Raw genomic sequence first — 16,714 nt, 5'->3', positions numbered from 1 at the left:
TTAAATCTCGTCCTTTGTTTCATTTCTGAGAAATATTTTAGGTCTTTAGCAAATGAAACTCAATGGAGAACGTATAGCAGTCTGAAAAGTGTGTCGATGGGGAGTCAAAGAGGAAGGATTTGCCCTTAATGTTTCGAAGAAAAACGGATTTACAGACCGGCAATAGGAGTACGTTTTTATTCTTGTAATACCTAAGTATATTTCCCTACGAATGCATAACCAAGTGGTTTGCAACATCTTAAACTGCACCCAAAAGTACCCGTAGCTACAAAAAATATAAAATGTTGATGAAACATGGTTTAAATAATACACCTTTATTTACATAAAGCATTTATATAGCATTAATAACTACGGAAGATACTTAACGATGTTCTTTGAGCTAACAAAGAATAAAATTCAAGAAATTCTGCATGTTATCACCTCGAGGAATGGAATTCTTCTTTGCCTTTCATTTTAAATGGTTAAATGTAGCTCACTGCAACGACGTTCATTCCGACTCTATTTCGTTATGGTTCTGGGAAACCATACACCCACACACCCACACACTCACACTCGAAGAGACAATTCCATAGACACAGCCCCAGAGGAATATAACCACATTGCACGTTTCTTGCTTTGGTGATTTTGTTGGACCAACAAAATAATATTTCACAATTAACGATAATTGCTTTTGCCAAACACGAACTGGGCCTGGGGTTTCGCAAATGTCAATTAACTTGAATTTTCAACACTGCAAATTGAATAATGGCTTAATGCATTTGGTTTCTGATTGGAATTTTGCACTGATATGGATTCCTTGGCCACAGAAGGCGAAGAAAATGTTTAGTTTTCATTTGGAGGGGCAATTGCTTTGTCTGAACTACCATAGAATAATGCAAAATTAATTAGTTTGGCATTCGACAGGAGGAATTTTGTGCACGACAACTCTTGAGAAGGCACTTAATTAGTACCTTGCTGGGATTCTCCACATAAGGAAATTTTCGATTTGCAAAGCTCTACATCTCGGTGGGGACGTGCATGTCTCGAGGGGATCGGAAAACAATTTGGCTAGTCTGTCGCACCGTGCCATTGCAGAACAATCGAGTCAATCAATGCAACATCTTTCGATTGACACCTCGCCATGCCCCTTGTTGTTGTTGACTCTGACAATCGCTCAGTGCGACCAATTGACAGGTGGCTGTCAATTGTCTTGCCACAGCAATTTGCCACTGCAGCCGTACAACTGATTCACCCTCACCGTTTGTCTCCGTCCAGAAATCAAGAGTTACGGAGGTCAGGTCAGCCACAACGACTACGATTGCCGTGGCAAGCGTTTCACATTTTGCGGTCTCTCCTCTGTTGTGGAGCCGCCCATCATCCCCCGCCCTCACCAGTGCTCTATAAATACCAAGTAGCTTCCAGGAGTTGTCTGCACGCACAAAACAAACAAATTGCCAACATCAGCTCGGGAAAAAGAAAAAAACATTTCAAAAATTAACACTGCTGAGAAAATCATGCGACAACCATGAAATAACAATTCAATACTATATTTCATGGAAAATAATTGGAATAGATTCCTGGGAATCCTGTACTAATGGACAATCGTACTTTTTCAGATTTGTTCATTCAAATTTCCATTTAAAGAAGAATTGTTGAGAATCTACAAGTATTTAATTGAAAAATACCCATTTTGAATAATTAAAATAAATCTAACACTCTCTTCAGGATCTTGTATGTACATAGGTTCCGGATTTTGCGCCCAGTGTACTCGTACTACTGCTGCTACTCATTGGCACACAGAACTTGGCCGAAACTGAATCGTGGTATTTTCGTCACGTTCGCACGTGACTGACTGCCAGGCGACATGCAGCCTCCGTTCTAGTACTTCTCCGTGCTTCTTGCTCCTTACGTACATACGTAAACGTAATCGTAATGGTCGCTGGTAGACCGCAAAACAGCTTCTGAACTACCCGTAGTTTCTCCTGCTCCTGTTGCAGCACTGCTTCACCTCTCTCTCCCAGAGTCTCTGGTTGCTTCAACTGCAAATTTGCATGCTTCCGATGGTTTGTGCGACTTTGTAATTGAATTTTTCACGGCGCATTGTAGAATCGCTCCCTGGATCCATGTCCGCAGCTCCTCCATCTGCAACTAGATATACACACTCGTACATCTGCATTTGCAGTGGAACTGCTCTGTTCCTGTTCCACTTCCTGTTACGTATTTTTCTTGTTTCCGGCAGCGGTGGTGGTGGCTGTCTGGGATGGGATTGGATTTGGAATCGCTCTGCATTGTGCAACCGCTGTTGTGCGCATTGTCAACACTACAGAGATTCCCAGCTCACAGACCGAGACCGAGACCGAGAACGAAACCGAAACGCAAGCCACAAACATGTTGCAGCAGCAGCAATACTCCCGTACATTTTTTGTTTTCGGGTGATTTTAAACTTTTCGTTTGGCAAAACATTCGCAATTTGTGCGTTCGCTAAACTTTCATCATTCCCGCTCCTGCTTGGCCCCCCTTCAGCCATATACCAGTCATCACCATTCTTCCCCCTTCTCTACCCACCATTGTGCTACGACATTTTAATCAAAAGTTGGCTGCATGCTGCGTGATTCCGCACAGTACCCAGCCCCAGCCCCAACCCCTCGCACACAGCAAATATCAATGATTCCGCATGTGCTTGTGTCATCATCGCTCTGCAGGATCTGTAGGATCTGTAGGATTCGTATTTATGCTGCATCTGACATCGTGGCTTGACGTTAATTAAGTTTGCTTGCACATACACGGGGGAGGGGTGTGGAATATCATCGCAAGGATATGCATGTTGTTGCAGGGAATCAAGGACTGAAGCTGAGACAGCAGCTGGCTAAATGAGCTAGTTCCCATGCGGGAAAAGCTACATGCACAGCTCTGTCATATCAGATGAACCCTCTGAACCCTGGAATGGTAATGGTTCGCATTTAGTTGTGGCTTTGTAAAAGGAGATTGCGGTCCCAATTCGTAGTCACAAATTTATGTGCAAGCGTACGATACCATTCCCGGAATAATTCGAGGCCTACTAATTCTAATTCGAGTACTAGTTTATCTGGAAACTACACGAAAATATCCATCTAACTAATGCAATTGTTTCCATGTTTGCTCTGTCATCAGTTAAATATATGGCTGCAAATGTGGGCCGAAAACGCATTTTGAAATGGCATTATCATAATTATACGCGCGCACGACATCCTGCTAGACTCATTAATTTCATTTGATTTCATATTTTATGTAACGATGTGCATTTCTCTAATTAAAATACAAATATATGGCCAGTGGACTTCCGCTGGCGGCCACCACGCCCCTGGCTGCATAATTTATTCCGATGCTGCAACTAAATTTGCGGTCACAGGGGCTTGGGACAATTGCCAGCACGAATTGACACAAATTCCTTTGTCGAACCTTTCAGAGCCATCGAATGCGGCGAGGAGGAGATACACAATACCCTGTGCGGCATTTGAATGGAAATTTTGTAACTAAATACATGTATACAACAGAATGCTTAATTAATTAATTAAAGAGGTTTCCAATTCCATCTTAAAGTCTGGTCGAAAGCTATTTTAAAGTAAACTTCAAGCGACTGCCCGCAAAAGGGAAGAAGACGACGAGGACGACTCTGCGGGAAACTTTGGCCCTTGGTTCATTACGAAAGTTTTCCGTTGGACGCTTTCTGTTTTTATGGCAAATATTGTTTGTTGTCTGTTTTCAAAATGTTTGCATTTGACACTTGGCGGTAATTTGTGTGTAAATGCGTCAACTGAAGGCTCCCCAGTAGAGCCCCTGCTCCTCCTCTGGGCAGGAGGTCCAGGCAAACTTTTCCACTCTGCAGCCATTTAATTGAAATTCCGCAAAATGGCCCCACGCATGGCCTGTGCAGCCTTGCGGGTCTGCTACTTGGGAACTTGTTGTTAATGGGCACTCACCCGAAGTTGGTTGTTCGGGGCAAACGGTTCACTTTGCGACTGTCATAATTTTGATGGCTCCGGCTGGCATATGTACGTACGAGTATGAGAGTAAGGCGGAAGTGTAAAATCAGATAAGTGCGGTGCGCTGCCACATACTACGACTATTCCCCCATTTATTTTCCAATAAAGCCCTGGACCAGGGCGAGGCAATCATTAATGTCGTGAATCCAGGACCTCGCGACGTCAACTGCGCCACACAAAATCACCAGCAGAGCACAGCAGAGCGGAGCGCGAGGCTCGGCTCGGCTCGGCTCTCTCGTAAAAAGGCATTAAGACCAAAAGTAAAGTGCCTATTTAAGTTGAGTCATAAAATTGGCTTTCTATCTGGCAAAGGGAATGGCAAATGGCTGTCAGAGTGGGGATTGGAGTGTGAAGAGCGGAGAGTAGGGCATGGAGAGTGGAAAGTGCTCGCGAGGCATTCTAATTTTGTTTATTTTATTTCAATTCGTGTCTAAGTGTTCAACTCTGGGTCTTTGTTTGGGACAATATGCCTGGCTTTTCCTCCACTCCTCCTTTATCCTTAAATTCCCAGAGAATTTTCAACTTTTAAATAGTTGAAAACCCCGCAGTATCCTGGGATAAGCCAACTTTTAGCTAATTGCAGGGGGGAGAGAGTGGGGGGAGGGTTGTGAGGATGTTGTCATCATTAATCACTAAAAATTTCCATTTTTAGATGAGAGTATCATCAAAAGACACTGATTTCGGGCCAATCAATAATGGCCACAAATGGGAACGAAAGCACAGAGGATTCATAAATTATGGCTGCAAAATAAATACGAATAAGGTAGAAATATGCTTCAGCGAGTTTCGGTGTGGATGCCAAACAAAATCCTTGATCTGAAGCCAAGAGCCCCGTCGAGTGCAAAGTGAAATCAAACGGAAAGGCGGCGGCAAACGGGAAGGAATTCATAAAAAATACCATAAGTTAAGTGCGTGAGTAAGTGTGAGCGAGTCCTGAAGACTGTTTTTTCAGCATAATGAAGATTTATATGTCAGTGGGATTTGCCAAATTGCAAGCACGTGTGAATTAGAATAGATATCTGCCTGGAATCCATGGCCCATGGAACAGTCGAACCTTACGGCCTTTGGCCTGGCAAACGGCATTCAATAAATGTTTAGTATCTGGCAAAAAGGAATGTGGCAAGTACATAAAATTAAATTGTCAACTTCCGTAATGTGGAGGCATAAACAGGAACCACTCTCAGCCTTTCTGCCTCTCCTTCGCTCCAGGGCAATGGCCACTGACTGACCAAAAACTGGCATCAAAGTGAAAATATTATTAAACGAGAAATACAGCAAAGGACGGACGGACACACAACAACGACGAAAATGGAAAATGGAAAGAAATAAAAAGAAGACAAGAGGAGGGGAAACCGAGCAGACAGAATGAAGGCAACTTTTTGGCAGTCCACTTATTTCGGGCGACCAGACACACTTGACGTTTTTTATACAAAGCAGCGGCGACGACTTGGAGTCCAATATAAACTGCTTCTTCTGCGCCGGATGTGGCAAATTTGGTGGCACTGAGCAGGACACAACAAGGAAGAAGGGGAGAGGCCAGCAGAGGCAGGAGGGGAGCGAAGCGGACAGAGCCGAGTGTAATCAAAATCGGAATTCAACTTAGCCAGGGTTATGCTCTACCCTGTAGCTTAGGAGTTACCTACCCCAACCTACGTTTATCACACAAGTCTAAAAAAATAATGGAAAAATTAATGATTGTACAGATTCTTCGATACAGAAAGATTGGGAGTCTGAGAATATAAGCCTGGTTTCTTCTATTTAATATTTATTCCATAAGAGAACCGTGCATGCTTTGAGGACAACAAAAAGACTCTTTGCTATCCTGTAAGTCGCTAGGCATTCGAGCTTGTCGGGGACATCAGGGTAACTCCTTCCGCCGCTTGGGATCCGACGCTACCTTCAGGTCCTACCTTCGGGCCGTCGTCTCGACTTGACAGAGACGTCACATCTAATGCCCTCGACGTCGTCTATTTAAGTTCAATTTATTTGCGGCCAGGCGGCTAAGCGAATGCCGTTGATCGATTCCTGTTGCCCTCATCCCACATCTCGTGTTCGCATTAAGGTCCCTGGCGTTGACACTCCCGTTGACTTAGCCGAGATTGGGAAAATCTCGGTGCTGCCTTTTATGTTTCAAATGTTTTTCTGTGAACTGTCACATTTGTCCCTTATCCATTTTATGCCGTTGACATTTCTCACTAAGCCCGAATAGGAAAAGGGGCTTATAGGCCTGCCTGTCCTCTATACGACTGAAGAGAAACCGGGCCGCAAAAGATTTTTCAAATGTAAAACATTTACTTGAATTGCTCCTGAGCAAAGTGCCATCAGAAGGCACTTTTTTCAGGTGGAAACTGATTTGCAGGTCTCACCTTGTGGCAATTAAATAGATAGTCGACCGCAAAATTGATTTGTGCAGTTGCCGACAGGAGATTCTGTTATTTTTCTCTTGGAAATTCCTTCGGGCAACCGCAATGCACTCGCTTTAGATGTAGGCCTCATCTTGGGATGACCTTGATGTTCGTTCAGTCAGGCATACATTCGATCATTAACAGTGCGGCTATGCAAGTATGTCTTTCATCCACTGCTAGTGCAGAACTTTCAACACATTTGGCTCTCATTCCCACTGAAAACTATGTGGTAGAACTTTTAACCACAAGGCATGAATGCCATTTGTATGCAGACCGAAGGCAAGACGAAATTGTTGCTGGAATCAAATGGAATCTAATCTGTTCTGAGCATAAGCACAATCTGTGCAAATACAAAATTCACAACTCATTTACTCCATCTCCCTTTGGAAGCTTAAAGTCTTCCGAGTGCTGGCTTTGTTGAGCAAACACTGCGTATACGTAATGGAAGTCACTCAATGCTGAATTTATGCTGGCTCTCCTATGGACTTTTCACATATTATTAAAGCAACAAATTTCCTGTAATGCAGCAAACAGAAGCAGAAACAGGCAATTGCACTTTGCATGATTCCGGACCATAAGGACTCGATGGTTGTATGGCAGCAAGACTTCGAGAAGGAGCAGCAGAGCTTCGTGCCGTAGAAACTAATTGCAGGTGCAGTAATCAATTCGACAAGAGACGAAACTTTCAGTGAATGCACATGAAAAGTTGATGATGAGGGAATAACTGTGTTCATGGGCGCTCATTCAACAGCAATCTGACCCACTGCGGGTGCAATCTATTGGCAATTGTTCAGCATGCCACAACACGGCACAACACGATTCCACATGAAGAAAACATTTCATTTTGTTGCATGGGCAAAGTTTGGCCCAGTCAGAGACCATTGTAGGACAACGAAACACTGAACAAACTGAGTGGCGACTTATTTAATTTGTTTTGTTGTGGTATTTTTGTGTGCACCATTCCTTTAGTTGATTGCAGTTGCTTCAACGAACAATCTACTCAAGGAGTATTTTTGCAACAACTTAATTGGAGGTTTCTCGTGTCGGAACTTTATCCGGGAATAAATCATCCCCCATTTCTTTTTCCAATGAGTTATGACTGGTAATGAATGAGTTTTAATGGAAATTATTATCTTTTCCCTCCAGGGATAACATTAATAAGCGTCTAGGCCAATCGGTCAATCGATTTTCGAATGGCAAAATAAGGCCAATTTAGATAGATAGATAGAGAGAGAAAGAGGGGGACAGCACAAGACGTTGTCTGGGGAAATCTCTCGCATTTGCCATCCGACTGCTTGAGGGGTTGTCTGAGGACCAACATCTGGCCAAGGGTTAACTGAATAAGCCCGAAGAAAGTTTTCCACTTTCCTGTTTTCGCTCCCACCTCCCTTGCACTGCGTCTATGCAAATTAAAGAGAGGGCAGGGGTAGTGGAAGAGCTGCAGCTCGGAAAATTGAGAAAATTAATTTCATTTCAAGATTTACTTCTTTGAAATTCTATTTGCGTGGCGCCTCCCACAGTCCGCAGCCAGCTTCCTTGCCCCACGGCCATGTACGACAACATTTCAACAAGGGAAAACATTTTCGCTCCCATTGCCTCGGCCGCGTGGCATAAATTTATGAACGCCAAAACATTTCCACATGCTGCTGCTGCTGCTGCTGCTGTTGTTGCTACTTTTTGGCATGCTGGCAAATCTGCGGCACCAACAGAAAATATTCAATCTATGCGGCATGTAAAAACAGACTGTGGCTCTGAGAATTCTGAGTTCGGGTCTCGAGACTTTTTGCTCTGTTCTTCGTACTCTTACTCCGGGACACATTGTTAAAGCAAAGTCAACTGAATAAATGTAAAGCAGGGCAAATGAGCAAGATTTCTGAGAGTTGCCGCAGAGGGCTCAGAGTGGATGCGGATACGACAGTTGTTGTGGGAGTGGTAGGTGCTGTATGGTTACTTGGTTACAGTATCTAATGACAGAGTTTGTCGTCGCAGTCCTTGCTGTCATCATCATACTTTCCTTTCAACGGCATCTTGTTCTTGTTTCACCCAGTAGTAGTCGTGGGGTACATGGGTATACTCTTATTGCAGAGTAGATGGTAGTCCTATCTAAAATCCGGGGATATCATATATGACATATGTTTATATTCAATTTTGGGCACACTCTCTTGAAGACCCGCAAAGCGTAGAGATGTTAAAAACATTGCGCTCTTATTTTGAATTTACTTCAATTTTAAATATTTCCAGTAAAAGTCATCGTTTTTTCGGGAGTTGCGGGTATCTTATAGTCGGAACACTGAACAAAACTCGTGCTTGTCCTTTTTCCATATCCTTAGACAGACCCACCCTACCGTCACCACTCCCACCCGTGACAGTATCATTAGGCAGTCGCTGGCGTCGCTGGCGTCGCTGGCTCTGGAGCTGTGTTAAGCGTTATCATTTGTCCTTGAGCTGTTTCCACTGTTTCCTGCTATTTTCTGCTATTTTGTGTGCGGCTAGGACTGGAATCGCGTTAACTGTGCTGCTAAGATTAAAGCCAACAATAGGGACAACCACATCCCAGTCAATATCCCCCTTTCTGGGTGCGATCCCCCTCTTTTGTTTCTTAATTTTTGCTTAGCTGGCAGCCGGCAAAATGTTATCTTCGTGGTGCTACATGTTTATCATTGTGCCGTTCGTTGTGTCTGTGTGCGCCTCCGAGTCTGTTCTTGGTGCCCCCACCTCCACCGTCGCCACCACCACCGTTCGAGTGAAATTTAAGCAGCCGAGTCATAAATTATACTTGTAGCCAGCCACTCCCCACCCACGCTGGTACACACTTTCGCTGGCGCTCAAATATTTGCATACTTTCCGGGATGGGAAGGACTCGGCTAACAAGTTTCAATACGTTCCAGTCCATAATCACAGATCGCTGGCGCGAGAGTCGGCCGCAGAATGACTCCAATGTTGCGTCACAGTGCCACTGTGCCACTAAACGCCCAAGAGCTCCACCACCCTCGCTCCCATTGACAATAATTTCGACAGCAATTTTCATAAATTAGCCTTCCCCATCTCCCTCTTTCTATCTCTCTCTACCTCTCTCTCCCTCTCTCTCTCTCTCTCTGACTTTCTTTCCTCTTGTGTGCTGTCTTTCTGCCCTTGAAGTGCCTCCCCAAAAATTGTCAACTACTTCAGCTGTAATCCACATTGTTACGCAACAACAAACTTATTTGTACACTGTCAAAAAATTATTTCCTAATTAAAGAATATACCATTGGAATTAAGTATATATCAAAAACCGTTGAAGAAACAACGAATCATAAAGGACTTTGGATTAGGAATGTGTTCTTATCTCCCAGGAGCCCCAAGCTCACTTCAAAGAATTTGATTAATTAAAACATTTAAGGACTATAGTTTTTTCTTCAGTGTGCATATGTATGTACATGTGGAACCAAAGTGTTTTCTCCCCTTCCCAGCCCGCCCACACTTCTCTTATTGTCACTGAATTTACAGAGCTTTAAACTTTAATTTATGTGGAGCACACTCCAGGGGGTGGTGGAGGGGGTGGGCCTGGACGAGCTAAAGCCGCACTGCCAACGAAAGTGTAAATTATCACGATAATTAAGTAGGATAGCACTCCGTTCCACAGCTCCGCTCTTTCTCACTGTATGGTTATTTGGCCTTAGGCCGCTTTGCGTGGCCCATAAATTTATAATTTAATGCAAAAACCACAAAGACCAACCTCAGTCGGAGCCAAGGGCTCAGCCCCCGGACTCGACTTCTAAATCTACAAGCGAAAGTTTAATTTGAATTCGAATTTTGTGAAAAATAATTATCTCGCAAAATTTCCGCACATCTAAGAGGTTTTGTGGGTTCTGCAATAAGCCCTTAATGGGTTTCCGACACATTTATGAGCTTAAGGTGAGCAAAAGGTAAAGAAAGTATAAGTAAATAATGAATGGAGTTAACTAGCGCTGGAAAAATTGAAGGGGAAAGTGTTTAAGCAAGTGCTTAATCTGAGAATTAAGCTGGAAGTTCGAATGTCTTTCTATATAACTGTATATGGAGCTATACGTTCTCCTCTGTAGTTCCTGGAATATTTGTTTTCGTAGCGGATTTTCTCTCTATCGATTTCCAAGGGTATCCTTTGAGAATACCCTCGCAAGTTCGGCCAGACCCTGCTCCTGACCCCCTATCGCAGTGGCCTTGACAACTAAGCGACCCGAATGTCCGGCAATTTGCCCTCCCCCTGCCATGTTCTAACTTTCTTCCATCCATTGCGCACTGCCCACGTTAGGTGCTGGGAAATTAATTACCGCATCGGGGCGCGAAAATGGCTGCTCCAGAATAATGCCTTAAAAGTCATGTCCAACTTTTGCGTGTGCAAGAGATGGCGATGGCGATGGCGATGCCAACTAAAAAGTTTCTAATTACGACCATGAAACCAGCCTGACGGCGGCACTGCTCCTCCTCATTTTTATTCCCGTTGATGTTTAAGTTTTTAATAACATTTACCACGGAGCTCCGTTCCGTCCATGTGCCTAGTCGCTTGTACCGAGTTCCTAGGAATCGGGGGTGGCACGACACAGAGGAGAAGCGTGTGCGGCGAACATGTTAATACAGTAGGCAGCTGGAAGGCAAGGCGGCATGGAAGCCATGTAAATTGTAATTACACTTAAAGCCATAATCCAGCTTTATGCCTTAAACTCGCGCCTACGCCGACTGCTAAGCCACGGCTTAAGGGCTCACACGGGCGAAGTAATGGGCGGGAGACAGGCGTACAAGTATGCGCTCGCATATACATAAAGAAAGTGCTCTCTCTTAGGCCTGGTTCAATTTAATTTGTGCAGAATTTAAGTTTAGCTGCAGATAAATATCCATATGGGTTAATTATATAAATTGTGCAATAGTAAACATGGGGAAACTTTTCCCCAAAAATCCAAAACTTTCCTACCAGACTTTCGAACGAAACTTGCAGCCGCACAGAGGGGCACGGAGAGGGAGGAGGAACAAAGTCAAAAGACGGAAACGGAGAACTTTTAAGACTTATTTTCCAAGGAACACAAAGCAGCTCTCCGTTCGGCAATCAGCTAAGGGACTGCCTCCGCCCGATGCACAGACTGGAGTACAAAGCATTTCGCATATGTCTTTCTGCCGCGCAAACGAAAGGCTTTCGCATAATTCCAATTGCAGAATTTAAGGAGCAGGAGCAGGAGCAGGAAAACGGAGTACTTTATCTTGATGACTGCTGCTGTTTGGTCTCACGCATGTAGAAGAGCTTGTGGGTGGGGGGAGAGGGAAACTCCGACGCCATTTGGCTTTGGATTTTTGGCGTCAATGTGCTCGTTGGCATTTAAAACGTAGACAGTTTGCTCTAGTTGCCTCGACGCGCAATTACTTAGATACACACACACACACACACACTCAGACACGGACACACAGGCAGACCGACAAAAATATATATCTGTATCTGTATCCTACTCGTACGTATGCTTGCATATTTCTGCCAAAAGTTACAACTTTTCTTGGCCCAAAAAAGGCGGCGAGGAGGAAAAGCCGAGCAACAAGAAGAAAGTTTTCACTTGAAATTCAAGGAATTGCTTTTGAAAAGTTTCAATTTCTGACAGTGTGCGCAAGTTGTTAGGCAAATTCGCTTTTTATTCCCAATTTGGTGGCGGAGCTCCGCCTCCGCGGAGGCGCAAGCGCCAGACCCCAGCAGAGCGTAGCAGAGCTGAACAGATCTGCACAACGAAAGCTAACCTGGAGAGCAGGTTCTCTAATGAAATTGTGACGTCGGCATCCATTTGTCCTGCCTTAAGGCGGCATAAAACACAATGAAATCAAGGCCGCACTTGAGGCAAATTAAATGTTGAAACAACATTTCCCTTCCACTGACCCTTGGGTCGCTCTCAGGGCCAACTTTCCGCGAGTTTCGAGTGAAGCCGCCAGCCCAAGTTGTAATTGCATAAACCAAAGGGCCTGCCACTTGTCAAAGATGCCCAAATAAAAAAAAGCTTGTTAGCCCAAATGTGGAGTGCTGACCGGCCATGGAATGGAGTGTTGGGAAGATCATAATCTGCCTCTGTCGATACGCGATGATGGGCAGCTTTCTGCTGCGGCGGTTCGGTGGAAACTTTCCGCAGCGAAATTGGAGGAAAAACTGAGGGAAAACGGAAAAAACAGCAAAAGGTAAATCACAAAACCATTTGCATCGACTTAGGCTGGGGTCCCGCCATGGCTGTGACTATGGGTTCTGGCCAGGTTGGCTTTGTCTTGTCCTTAATGGCTCGCCGTGACTGGCCAGGATCTGGGCAAGAAAGCTGCCCGTTTGAAAATGGGAATGCAAAAAAGAGGTGAAAAGTTGCAAATTGGAGCCTTGCAAACGGGGAGAATGCTGACGGGGCTGGAACTTCTACGCTTGGCTACTGAGTGTGCAACCAAAATGTATCTAAGTGTTCTAGTTGCTCCATTCCATCCATCCACATTCCTTACACATATGGCACATACACACATACACACACTTATAGATGTCTATGTCTTCGCATTTGCCATTGCCAAAAGGCGGCGCCTCCTTTGAATTATGTAAAATTTACGTGCTTTCAGCGCTTAAAGTGCAGCCATGTGTGTGTGCGCCTTCCGCTCTCCCTTTCTCTCTCTCTCTCTCTCTGTCTTCGAGTGTGTGTGTGTGTATTGCTGGGCGCCCCTGCATGCGTGTGTGTGTGTGTGTGTGTGTATGTAGGACCATTAGTTTTTGTGCTGATTATTATGGCTGCCGCAGCACACGAGCCCGGGACAGGACCAAAGCCAAGACCAGGCCAGAGGCAGCCCTGGCAGGACCCACGTCCATGTGGTGTTGCATTTGTAACAGGTGAGCTTTATGGCTATGTTACCGTTGCATTTACCGCTACCCAAGTGTGTGTGTATGTGCCCCTGCATGTTCCGAATTAAATTATGCTTGCCAACGCGCTTTCAGCCTGCCACTGCCACTGTCCAAGCCCAAGCCCCAGCCACAGGCCTTACCCTGCAATAACGTGTAGGCCTTGACCCGGGGTGGGCTGCAGATCCCTGGCACGAAGGCGCTTTGCCCGTGCCTCTCTGCCTTCAGTTGATTCAAAATTATTGTGCCGCCAATGAAGACATATGGGTAAATGCTCCTTTTTACCAGCACCCACCCATTTCATGCACCCCATAGCTCGATGCAACCCATGCCTCGATGCACCCCAGGCCCCCTTTGTCATGCTCGTCAATCATCTTGTGTCATTAACAAATGAATCCTTTTATCCCCGTGTGAAACTGCATTCGCTTTGTCACTGCCGCCATTGTAAATCGATTGCCCACCCAATTCTTAGAGATATATTTCTAGATGTATAAAGAGAAAAAAACAGAGTGAGAGGCAGAGACAGAGAGAGAGATATGGAGATGGAGAGCTCAATTGAAAAGAAATTTGATTTATTTTCTCGTGAAAAACTGAAAAACTTGAAGGAAAACAAAAGTAGTGGACAGATTGATTAGTATATTGAGAGAATTATTAAATGGAAATATGAGATAATAAGTGCATGAGTAGTAGATTAATTTAAGGATAGATAGAACAACTGATGAAACGCAACTACTTAAATGATAGAGGATAGAAGATTACAAAATGATGGACTAAATTCTTGCAATGTGATAGATGGAAATGAATTACAAAATTCTTTCATGCAACGGACATGAGTGCATGAGAGCCGTTTTCAGTGTTTTTTACATAAAAATCAATACACTAACCCTAGACGCTCTTCGTCGAATTACACGTACATACTAACATCTGTTCATCAGCCGCAATATACTGATATAGACACATATAGTATGTATCTAATTCCTCTGGTATTTCATGCAACCCAATACACTTAATAAGTTTCCTCCCCCCACCTACATCCAAGGCACTTCATCGCCACGGGACACGGAAATGGTCTTATTTCGGTGCGGTGGCAATTAACAAACGCCCAGCCTCCCGGAAAAGCCTCCGCAGCGGCATCCTATACATACGATAGTTAGCCCAATTAACCCGACTTGCCACAAGTGGCCCGCCACCTATCCCCTCAGGCAGCTTCAATGGATTTAACTTTGTGCCCGACTTTCACAGCAATTTGACAATTTCGAACAGGGTGACACTCAACATCCCCACACTCGCCCACACAGCAACACATGCAACTCCTCGACGGCAGTCGGGTTGCTCGCTCTGATGGCATGGCATCGTCATGCTCTACTAACTCCACTAACTGGGGGATGCTCTACGGAACTACATAGGATGGAACGTAACTGCAACTACAACTGCCGTCAATATGCGACTGTTTCGCAGGCATTTGAGCCACGTGGTTCCTACAATGCTGTGTCAGCAGCTCTGCAGGAGGTGGAACTGTGGGCAGATCAGACTAGATTGGAAGCCGCAATGGGCAGCATTGGATTCGATCTGTCTGATGGAAGTTTTTGGTCCATTTTCGTATAATTTATTGCTACTGCAAGGGTTTCAAAGCTAAAGGGAAATCTAAAGGGGGTCCCAGTAATCAACTAAATAGATAAACATTTGTTCTGTTCATTTAAATAATAAAAAGTAAATGTCAATAAATAATAGAATATTGCAAAAAATATATATATCAAAAATTATTTAATCATGGGATATCTACATATACTATGCATTTTCATATTTTCATCTATCAAAGGTGTTTTTATTTCTTTTTTGAAAAACTCTTCGGGAAGGTAAGGTTCGGGGAGATATTTGTCAACCCATGAAATTGCTGCTTTGCATACTAGCTGCAGTGTGGGGAATTTTCCAAATATTTATGCAAATATTTGGAGCTATTGAGCTGCAGATTTGTTTAGGGTGGAGCGGGAAAATGTATTTGGGGTACAAGTGGTGCACTGCTGGCCTTCAAATCCCCGAACCCAGTCCCCAGACATGCACGCGGGGCATAAAACTATTGATTTATATGAATCTCGAATATATTTACATATGTATATATATGTACCTACATGCATGGATGTACATATGTATCTTCAAACACAGCCACAGCCACAAGCGTGCGAGTAATACCTATAGATGACGCTGTGCTGGCTAAATATTAATGCGCTCTAAATAAAAAGCGGCATGAACAGCAGAAATTGTTTTTTCATTTGTGCACTAAGCTCTAAGCATTTCATTTTATTTCTATTTTCATTTTCCATCACTGGGTTCCGTTTCTGTGTCCGTCTCTGTTTCTGTTTTGGTTTCAGTTTTTTGCTTTTTGTGCATTTTTCATTACAGCATTGACAGTGACAGCGACAGCTGGAGTGTGCCCCAAAAGGCAGCACAGTGGCGACACAACGTGGCATGCAACAATGGGTGCGCCAGTTCTGCTGCTTGTGCTGTGGATCTGCCAGAAGTGTGCTCAGCGCTGCCCCTGAGGCGGGCTGCAGTGAGTGCATGAGTAAATATGTGTATGTTGAGGGCAGGAGCGAGAAGAAGGCGATGTTTTTTTGTGTGACGATTTTACAGACACCTCCCCGCCCGGGCCCATTCACTTTCGGGGGCACGCACAGAATGTGGCACAGCCAGTGTTCTAGTTTGCACATATTGGTGGCCTGCCACTCTACCGCTCGCTTTCCCCTTCTTTATGGCGCTTATTCGATAGGTTTTCTTGAATATCCTCGTATGCCCTCGGATAGGGTATATCTGACCTCATTTTAAGTATGTTCATATGTATATATTTGCTATATTATGTTTATAAAAGGGTATGTTTAAAAACTCATTCTTCTCGTAGTGGAATTGCTTTCTCAGTATAAAATATCGATCGAGGCATAAAATAAACGAATGAACTGTCAAAAATATTAATCACTTTAAAATTCCATTCTGTCCATAATGTGCTATGAATATAATTTAATTGAAATTGAAAGGGTATCAAGTCTTCGACAGACACATTTGAATTGGCCAGTTTTTGTATTTGTTTCAATGATTTGGCAACAAAACATTTGGTCTTTTCCCCTCTTGCATTCTTCTTTCCACTTTCTCTCTGTATTTTTCCATTGGCGTGGCAATTTCTGGCTTTGTAGATTGCTTGACAAATTGCCCGGTGGAGATGGGGGACTGGGGCAGAGACCAAGGCAAGGCAGCAGACGGTGACAGGCGACAGGGGAAGCAGGGGCACCCGCCTTCAGTGAGAGTTGTAGACAAGTGTTCTCGTTGTTCTCACGGATATTGTTGCTGTTCTCGTTGTTGTTGCTGTGTCAGGCATTGACAGGTGATGCACGATTTCCGCGCCGCCACCAGCAATTGCCAGCGTTGCGCCCGCCCAATCCCTGACCTGTCATTCTGCTCGACAAGGC

At 44.3% G+C, this 16,714-nt stretch overlaps 1 protein-coding gene across 2 annotated transcripts in view; it reads right to left on the bottom strand.

The window, feature by feature from the left end:
- The window catches only part of LOC108160905, a 33,152-nt gene that overhangs the window by 14,955 nt on the left and 1,483 nt on the right, over window positions 1-16,714 (bottom strand). The gene's annotated exons all lie outside the window — the stretch shown is intronic.

The sequence above is a fragment of the Drosophila miranda genome, chromosome 3, assembly GCF_003369915.1.
Source record: "Drosophila miranda strain MSH22 chromosome 3, D.miranda_PacBio2.1, whole genome shotgun sequence".
Taxonomy (NCBI): Eukaryota; Metazoa; Arthropoda; class Insecta; order Diptera; family Drosophilidae; genus Drosophila; species Drosophila miranda.
Note: the sequence above shows the minus strand (reverse complement) of the source record. Positions and strands in the feature narration are given on the sequence as shown.